This window comes from Rhipicephalus microplus, unplaced genomic scaffold (genome assembly GCF_043290135.1).
Source record: "Rhipicephalus microplus isolate Deutch F79 unplaced genomic scaffold, USDA_Rmic scaffold_188, whole genome shotgun sequence".
Taxonomy (NCBI): domain Eukaryota; kingdom Metazoa; phylum Arthropoda; class Arachnida; order Ixodida; family Ixodidae; genus Rhipicephalus; species Rhipicephalus microplus.
The window spans coordinates 12,501-21,441 of NW_027464759.1; positions in this window are offsets into that span (position 1 = coordinate 12,501).

Below are 8,941 nucleotides of genomic sequence, written 5' to 3' on the forward strand. Positions count from 1 at the left end.
GTGGAGTTCTGTGCGCAAAAGCGGCGGGTGTGTTTCTAAGCACCACAGCGTTGTGTCAAAAAAGAGGTGCCTGAGAGAAACGCATGCGACTGCCGTGCTTTGCGGCATAGCACCGTGCGCAAAAACGGTGCGCATGCAAGAGGTGTCAGAGCTAGCGAACTTTTGCCACGAGCAACAGGTCACTAAAAGCCTATAGATGACGGTGTTGGAGAAAAAGAAAAATATCGAGAAAGCACTGCGGTGTGCCGTGCGTAGGGACGGGCGCGCGTGCCACATGCCGCCGAAATATGGGTGTCGGAGAAAACAGAGTGCCGCGCGTAACGAGGGGCGCGCGTGTTACAGAGAGATATGCCCAAACGCATGAAAGTGTACGCAGGTGTTTTAAGGCAGTTTTTTTTTTTTCCTCATTTTGATGTCGCCCCGGCTGACGCGGTTTTCGTTTTTCCGTGCCGCCCCGGCTGACGCGGTTTTCGTTTTTCCGTGCCGCCCCGGCTGACGCAGTTTTTGCGCCGCCCCGGCTGACGCGGTTTTCGCGCCGCCCCGGCTGACGCGGTTCCGACTTTGCACTTTTTGGCTCACCCCGGCTGGCGGCCCACTCACTCGATCGCCAGGTCTGTTTGCCCCGGTGGTTCCACCGCCAGGCTTAAGCGCGAACTTTTTTTGTTTGTTTTCTTTTGATTAAGCGCAAGCTTTTTTCTTTGTTTTCTTTTGATTAAGCGCGGGCTTTTTTCTTTGTTTTTTTGCATTCGCCCCGGCAGACGCGGTTTTTGCGCCGCCCCGGCTGACGCGGTTTTTGCCGCCCCGGCTGACGCAGTTCGGACTTAGCACTTTTCGGCTGTGCCTGGCTGGCGGCCCACTCACTCGATCGCCATGTCTGTTTGCCACAGTTTTCCCGGTGGTGCCGCACCCGGGCTCGCCCCGGCTGACGCAGTTTTCGCGCCGCCCCGGCTGACGCGGTTTCGTGCCGCCCCGGCAGACGCGGTTTTCGCGCCGCCCCGGCTGACGCGGTTTCGTGCCGCCCCGGCAGACGCGGTTTTTTGCCGCCCCGGCTGACGCAGTTCGGACTTGGCACTTTTTGGCTGAGCCTTGCTGGCGGCCCACTCACTCGATCGCCATGTCTGTTTGCCACAGTTTTCCCGGTGGTGCCGCACCCGGGCTCGCCCCGGCAGACGCGTTTTTTTTTTCTTTCGCCCCGGCTGACGCAGTTTTCGCGCCGCCCCGGCAGACGCGGTTTTCGCGCCGCCCCGGCAGACGCGGTTTTTTGCGCCGCCCCGGCTGACGCGGTTTTTTGCCGCCCCGGCTGACGCAGTTCGGACTTGGCACTTTTTGGCTGAGCCTGGCTGGCGGCCCACTCACTCGATCGCCATGTCTGTTTGCCACAGTTTTCCCGGTGGTGCCGCACCCGGGCTCGCCCCGGCTGACGCAGTTTTCGCGCCGCCCCGGCTGACGCGGTTTCGTGCCGCCCCGGCAGACGCGGTTTTTTGCGCCGCCCCGGCTGACGCGGTTTTTTGCCGCCCCGGCTGACGCAGTTCGGACTTGGCACTTTTCGGCTGTGCCTGGCTGGCGGCCCACTCACTCGATCGCCATGTCTGTTTGCCACAGTTTTCCCGGTGGTGCCGCACCCGGGCTCGCCCCGGCAGACGCGTTTTTTTTTTTTTCTTTCGCCCCGGCTGACGCAGTTTTCGCGCCGCCCCGGCTGACGCGGTTTCGTGCCGCCCCGGCAGACGCGGTTTTTTGCGCCGCCCCGGCTGACGCGGTTTTTGCCGCCCCGGCTGACGCAGTTCGGACTTAGCACTTTTTGGCTGAGCCTGGCTGGTGGCCCACTCACTCGATCGCCATGTCTGTTAGCCACAGTTTTCCCGGTGGTGCCGCACCCGGGCTCGCCCCGGCTGACGCAGTTTTCGCGCCGCCCCGGCTGACGCGGTTTCGTGCCGCCCCGGCAGACGCGGTTTTCGCGCCGCCCCGGCTGACGCGGTTTTTGCCGCCCCGGCTGACGCAGTTCGGACTTAGCACTTTTCGGCTGTGCCTGGCTGGCGGCCCACTCACTCGATCGCCATGTCTGTTTGCCACAGTTTTCCCGGTGGTGCCGCACCCGGGCTCGCCCCGGCTGACGCAGTTTTCGAGCCGCCCCGGCTGACGCGGTTTCGTGCCGCCCCGGCAGACGCGGTTTTCGCGCCGCCCCGGCTGACGCGGTTTCGTGCCGCCCCGGCAGACGCGGTTTTTTGCCGCCCCAGCTGACGCAGTTCGGACTTAGCACTTTTTGGCTGAGCCTTGCTGGCGGCCCACTCACTCGATCGCCATGTCTGTTTGCCACAGTTTTCCCGGTGGTGCCGCACCCGGGCTCGCCCCGGCAGACGCGTTTTTTTTTTTCTTTCGCCCCGGCTGACGCAGTTTTCGCGCCGCCCCGGCAGACGCGGTTTTCGCGCCGCCCCGGCAGACGCGGTTTTTTGCGCCGCCCCGGCTGACGCGGTTTTTTGCCGCCCCGGCTGACGCAGTTCGGACTTGGCACTTTTTGGCTGAGCCTGGCTGGCGGCCCACTCACTCGATCGCCATGTCTGTTTGCCACAGTTTTCCCGGTGGTGCCGCACCCGGGCTCGCCCCGGCTGACGCAGTTTTCGCGCCGCCCCGGCTGACGCGGTTTCGTGCCGCCCCGGCAGACGCGGTTTTTTGCGCCGCCCCGGCTGACGCGGTTTTTTGCCGCCCCGGCTGACACGGTTCGGACTTTGCACTTTTCGGCTGTGCCTGGCTGGCGGCCCACTCACTCGATCGCCATGTCTGTTTGCCACAGTTTTCCCGGTGGTGCCGCACCCGGGCTCGCCCCGGCAGACGCGTTTTTTTTTTTTTTTTCTTTCGCCCCGGCTGACGCAGTTTTCGCGCCGCCCCGGCTGACGCGGTTTCGTGCCGCCCCGGCAGACGCGGTTTTTTGCGCCGCCCCGGCTGACGTGGTTTTTGCCGCCCCGGCTGACGCAGTTCGGACTTTGCACTTTTTGGCTGAGCCTGGCTGGCGGCCCACTCACTCGATCGCCATGTCTGTTTGCCACAGTTTTCCCGGTGGTGCCGCACCCGGGCTCGCCCCGGCAGACGCGTTTTTTTTTTTCCTTCGCCCCGGCAGACGTGGTTCCCCCCCCCCCCCCCCCCTCCGTCTTTCTTTTTGTTTTTTTTTTCGCCGCGGCTGAAGTGGATTTTTCGGTGCCTCGACGCCCCGGTAGTCGCGGTTTTTCCGTTTCCGCACGGCCCCGGCTGACGCTGCTCGGTCACAGTCGCCTTTTGTGGTGATTGCAGACTTCTTGAGCGCGGGTGTTTTTTTTTTTTTGTTGTTGTTGTTGTTTTATTACGCATTCGCTCCAGCAGACGCTGTTTAGACTTTTTGTTTCCTCTTTTATCCTGCGACGAGGTGACGAGGTTTATTCGGTGCCCCGCCGCCCCGGCTGAAGTGATTTTTCCTGTCCCGTGCCGCCCCGGCTGACGCGGTTGGGACTTCGCGTTTGTTCGGCCGCCACGGGTTTTGGCGCACTCGCTCGGTTGCTTGTTGTTGCCACTTGTTGCGAACCCAGGTTTCTTGAGCGAGCGCGGGCGTTTTTTCTTCCTTTCTTTCTTTGTTCTATGTGTTAGCGAATCGGCCTTTAATATCACACGAGGACTCACAACCAACAATTTTCAGTTTGAAGTGTAAAAAATCTGCAGGTGTTGACGTAACTGACTTGCCCCGTACCCTTGAGTACATCCATGAAGTTCTCGTAGTACTACTAAATCGCATTATTCCAAGTGGAGAAATTCCCATAAACTTGCAAACCTCTACACGAAAATCGGTGCGCGTGATAAAGTTGAAAATTATCGTCCGATATCAAATGTGCCTTCTATAACACAAATTCTAGGAAAAAAAAAAAAAAAACACTTGTTCGCCGTTTTCTGCGCCGTGACTGGCAGCACTCCGGCGAAGCGAAACGGGGTCGATTCGAGCACGATATCGGCGTCTTTCGACGTGCTCGCCGGCGACCGTCGCACGAGTACGTCGCACGAGCGCGTCTGCCGGGGCGCCGTTTGCGAAGCCGACGCAAAAGTGGGAACCGCCGCTCGGATGATCGCCGCTTTCGGCAGAGTGAGTGTTGGCACTCCGGGGAAGCGAAACAGCGTGAATGCGCCCACGAAATCGGCGTATTTTGAAGTGCCCGCCGGCGACCGTCGCACGAGTACGGTAAACCGCGTCAGCCGGGGCGTAGTTCGGGACGCCGACGAAAAAGTGGGAAGCGCAACTCGGATCTTCGCCGTTTTTGCAGGAGTGAGTGGCGGCCCTCCTGCGAGACCAAGAAGCATCGATTCGTGCACGAATTCGGCGCCTTTCGACGTGATCGCCGGCGACCGTCGCTCGAGTAGGGCAAACCGCGTCTGCCGGGGCGGGCTTCGGGACGCCGATGCGAAAGTGGGAAACGCTGCTCGGATGTTCGCCGTTTTTGGCCGAGTGAGTGCTGGCACTCGGGCGAAGCCAAACGGGGCCGATTACGGCACGATATCGGCGTCTTTCGACGTGCCCGCCGGCGACCGTCGCACGAGTACGGTAAACCGCGTCAGCCCGGGCGGAGTTCGGGACGCCGATGCGAAAGTGGAGAACGCCGCTCGGATCTTCGCCGTTTTTGGAGGAGTGAGTGGCGGCACTCCGGAGAAGCCAAGGAGCGCCAATTAGCGCACGATATCGGCGTCTTTCGACGCGCTCGCCGGCGACCGTCGCACGAGTAGGGCAAACCGCGTCTGCCGGGGCGGGGTTTACGACGCCGACGCAAAAGTGGGAACCGCCGCTCGGATGTTGGCCGTTTTTGGCAGAGTGAGTGCTGGCACTCCGGCGACGCGAAAGAGCGCGAATGCGCCCACGAAAGTGGCGTATTTGGACGTGCGTGACGGCGACCGCTGCAGGAGTACGAAAAACCACGTCAGCCGGGGCGAGCGACACACGGCGGTCTGGGTGCTTATCGCTGCTATTATAGGGGCACCCCGGCAGACGCAGAAAAAAAAAAAAAAATTTTCGACCTTCTTTTTTGCTGGTCGAGCTCGGGTAACCCAGGTCGCAATGGGAGCCGCGCACGAAAGCGGCGTCGCGAGACGCGTTCGCGGTCGCTAGTCGCACGAGCTCGGCAACCGCGTCAGCCGGCGCGGAGTTCGGGATGCCGACGGCTAAGTGGGTACCGCTGCTCGGATGTTCGCCGTTTTTGGCCGAGTGAGTGCTGGCACTCCGGTGAAGCCAAGGAGCGCCAATTCGTGCACGATATCGGCGTCTTTCGACGTGCCCGCCGGCCACCGCCGCACGAGTACGGCAAACCGCGTCTGCCGGGGCGGGGTTCGCGACGCGTACGCAATAGTGGGAACCGTCGCTCGGATGTTCGTCGTCTTTGGCCGAGCGAGTGCTGGCACTCCGGCGAAGCGAAACGGGGCCGATTCGGGCACGATATCGGCGTATTTCGACGTGCTCGCCGGCGACCGTCGCACGAGTACGGCAAAGCGCGTCTGCCGGGGCGAGGTTTGCGACGCCGACGAAAAAGTGGGAAGCGCCGCTCGGATCTTCGCCGTTTTTGCAGGAGTGAGTGGCGGCCCTCCTGCGAGACCAAGAAGCATCGACTCGCGCACGATATCGGTGTCTTTCGACGTGCCCGCCGGCCACCGCCGCACGAGTACGGCAAACCGCGTATGCCGGGGCGGGGTTGGCGACGCCGACGCAAAAGTGGGAACCGCCACTAGGATGTTCGCCGTTTTTGGCAGAGTGAGTGCTGGCACTCCGGCGAAGCGAAAGAGCGCGAATGCGCCCACGAAAGTGGCGTGTTTGGACGTGCTTGACGACGACCACCGCAGGAAAACGAAAAACCACGTCAGCCGGGGCGAGCGACCCATGGCGGTCTGGGTGCTTATCGCTGCTATTATAGGGGCACCCCGGCAGACGCAAAAAAAAAAAAAAAATTTTTTTCGACATTCTTTTTTGCTCGTCGACCTCGGGTGACCCAGGTCGCAGTGGGAGCCGCGCACGAAAGCGGCGTCGCGAGACGGCTTCGCGGTCGCTAGTCGCACGAGCTCGGCAACCGCGTCTGCCGGGGCGGAGTTCGGGACGCCGACGGCTAAGTGGGAACCGCCGCTCGGATGTTCGCCGTTTGTGGCCGAGTGAGTGCTGGCACTCCGGCGAAGCCAAACGGGGCCGATTCCGGCACGATATCGGCGTCTTTCTACGTGCTCGCCGGCGACCGTCGCACGAGTACGGCAAAGTGCGTCTGCCGGGGCGGGGTTTGCGACGCGTACGCAATAGTGAGAACCGTCGCTCGGATGTTCGTCGTCTTTCGCCGAGCCAGTGCTGGCAATCCGGCGAAGCCGAACGGAGCCGATTCGGGCACGATATCGGCGTCTTTCCACGTGCTCGCCGGCGACCGTCGCACGAGTACGGTAAACCGCGTCAGCCGGGGCGGAGTTCGGGACGCCGATGCGAAAGTGGGAAGCGCCGCTCGGATCTTCGCCGTTTTTGGAGGAGTCAGTGGCGGCACTCCGGTGAAGCCAAGGTGCGCCAATTCGCGCACGATATCGGCGTCTTTCGACGTGCCCGCCGGCCACCGTCGCACGAGTACGGCAAACCTCGTCTGCCGGGGCGGGGTTTGCGACGCCGACGCAAAAGTGGGAACCGCCGCTCGGATGTTCGCCGTTTTTGGCAGAGTGAGTGCTGGCACTCCGGCGAAGCGAAAGAGCGCGAATGCGCCCACGAAAGTGGCGTGTTTGGACGTGCTTGACGACGACCACCGCAGGAAAACGAAAAACCACGTCAGCCGGGGCGAGCGACCCATGGCGGTCTGGGTGCTTATCGCTGCTATTATAGGGGCACCCCGGCAGACGCAAAAAAAAAAAAAAATTTTTTTTCGACATTCTTTTTTGCTCGTCGACCTCGGGTGACCCAGGTCGCAGTGGGAGCCGCGCACGAAAGCGGCGTCGCGAGACGGCTTCGCGGTCGCTAGTCGCACGAGCTCGGCAACCGCGTCTGCCGGGGCGGAGTTCGGGACGCCGACGGCTAAGTGGGAACCGCCGCTCGGATGTTCGCCGTTTGTGGCCGAGTGAGTGCTGGCACTCCGGCGAAGCCAAACGGGGCCGATTCCGGCACGATATCGGCGTCTTTCTACGTGCTCGCCGGCGACCGTCGCACGAGTACGGCAAAGTGCGTCTGCCGGGGCGGGGTTTGCGACGCGTACGCAATAGTGAGAACCGTCGCTCGGATGTTCGTCGTCTTTCGCCGAGCCAGTGCTGGCACTCCGGCGAAGCCGAACGGAGCCGATTCGGGCACGATATCGGCGTCTTTCCACGTGCTCGCCGGCGACCGTCGCACGAGTACGGTAAACCGCGTCAGCCGGGGCGGAGTTCGGGACGCCGATGCGAAAGTGGGAAGCGCCGCTCGGATCTTCGCCGTTTTTGGAGGAGTCAGTGGCGGCACTCCGGTGAAGCCAAGGTGCGCCAATTCGCGCACGATATCGGCGTCTTTCGACGTGCCCGCCGGCCACCGTCGCACGAGTACGGCAAACCTCGTCTGCCGGGGCGGGGTTTGCGACGCCGACGCAAAAGTGGGAACCGCCGCTCGGATGTTCGCCGTTTTTGGCAGAGTGAGTGCTGGCACTCCGGCGAAGCGAAAGAGCGTGAATGCGCCCACGAAAGTAGCGTATTTGGACGTGCTTGACGGCGACCGCCGCAGGAGTACGAAAAACCACGTCAGCCGGGGCGAGCGACCCACGGCGGTCTGGGTGCTTATCGCTGCTATTATAGGGGCACCCCGGCAGACGCAGAAAGAAAAAAAAATGGGGACATGGCGTGCGTCACCGTGCGGCTTCGCAGCGTTGCCGAAGTCGCCGAGCCCTTCGACTGAGCCGAACGGCGGACAGGGAACGTTGGTCGGCCGTTCTAACCTGTCGGTGCCACGCCGAGACGTCGTTAAGGAAAACCGCGTCGTGGGCCTCTACGACGCCGTCGAGTCGTTGTACGTTTGGTGTCCAGCGTGTCGGCGGCGAGTAGCGGACACGTCGTTCACGACTTCGGTCTTTCGCAGTCGACGCGAACTTGCGGAGAGTCGTGGTGCCTCACGTTTTCGGCAGAAACCGCGGCGGAATTTTCCCGTGCGTGCGCGCACGACCTCGGTGCTGTGCCGTCAGCGTAGTGTTGCACAAACTCGTGGCCTACCCAAGGTGCGGTACGTTTGCGGCCGTATCCTCGGTGGGAATTTCGTGAGTAGGGTCGCAAATTCTACGACCTCGGCGGGTTTGAGAGCGACGTAGACTTGTGGCACGCTCAACATGCCACACGTTTCGGGGCACACCCGCGGTGAAATTTTCTCGAGTACGCTCGTATTAGGGCCCAAGGAGGTCTGGGTACTTATCGCTGCTATTATGTGGGGGTTCTCGTGAGCGGCGTACGCGAAAGCGACCGGGTGTCTGATATGCGGCGGGCTTCGGCCTCGTCAAGCGTGTCCTCGGGTCTGCTCCAGGGGAATCCACGGCAGTCGTCTGCAGCCTCATCCGCTTGATGCGTTAGGGGCTGGTTGTCGGACGGTGCCGTTTTACCACGATATCGAGGTGTGTTCCGTGTCGTCCTCGGGCGATTCAGATGCGAAAGCGCCGAAGACGCGGGCGTGACCCGTCGTCTGGCGGCTTTGCAGTCTCGGCTTCGTTGCTAGTTCCGGCCGGTCCACCGACAGTGCAGCGGGCTTGGGCAACCCGCACGGCGCGACCGAGTCGATGCAACGAAAAAGAGCGAGCATGAACGTGCTTCTTGCCGCACGGCTCCCACTCGTCTTTCGGGAAGGTTGTGCCGTAGCGAGCTCGAACGCCGTCATCTCGGAGTGCAAAATAAGCGTGTTGGGGCGCCTGAAGGTGGCCTCCGCCGCACACAGACTGCGTCCGGCCCGCCGAGGGCGAGGACGGACGCGCAGTCGAACGAT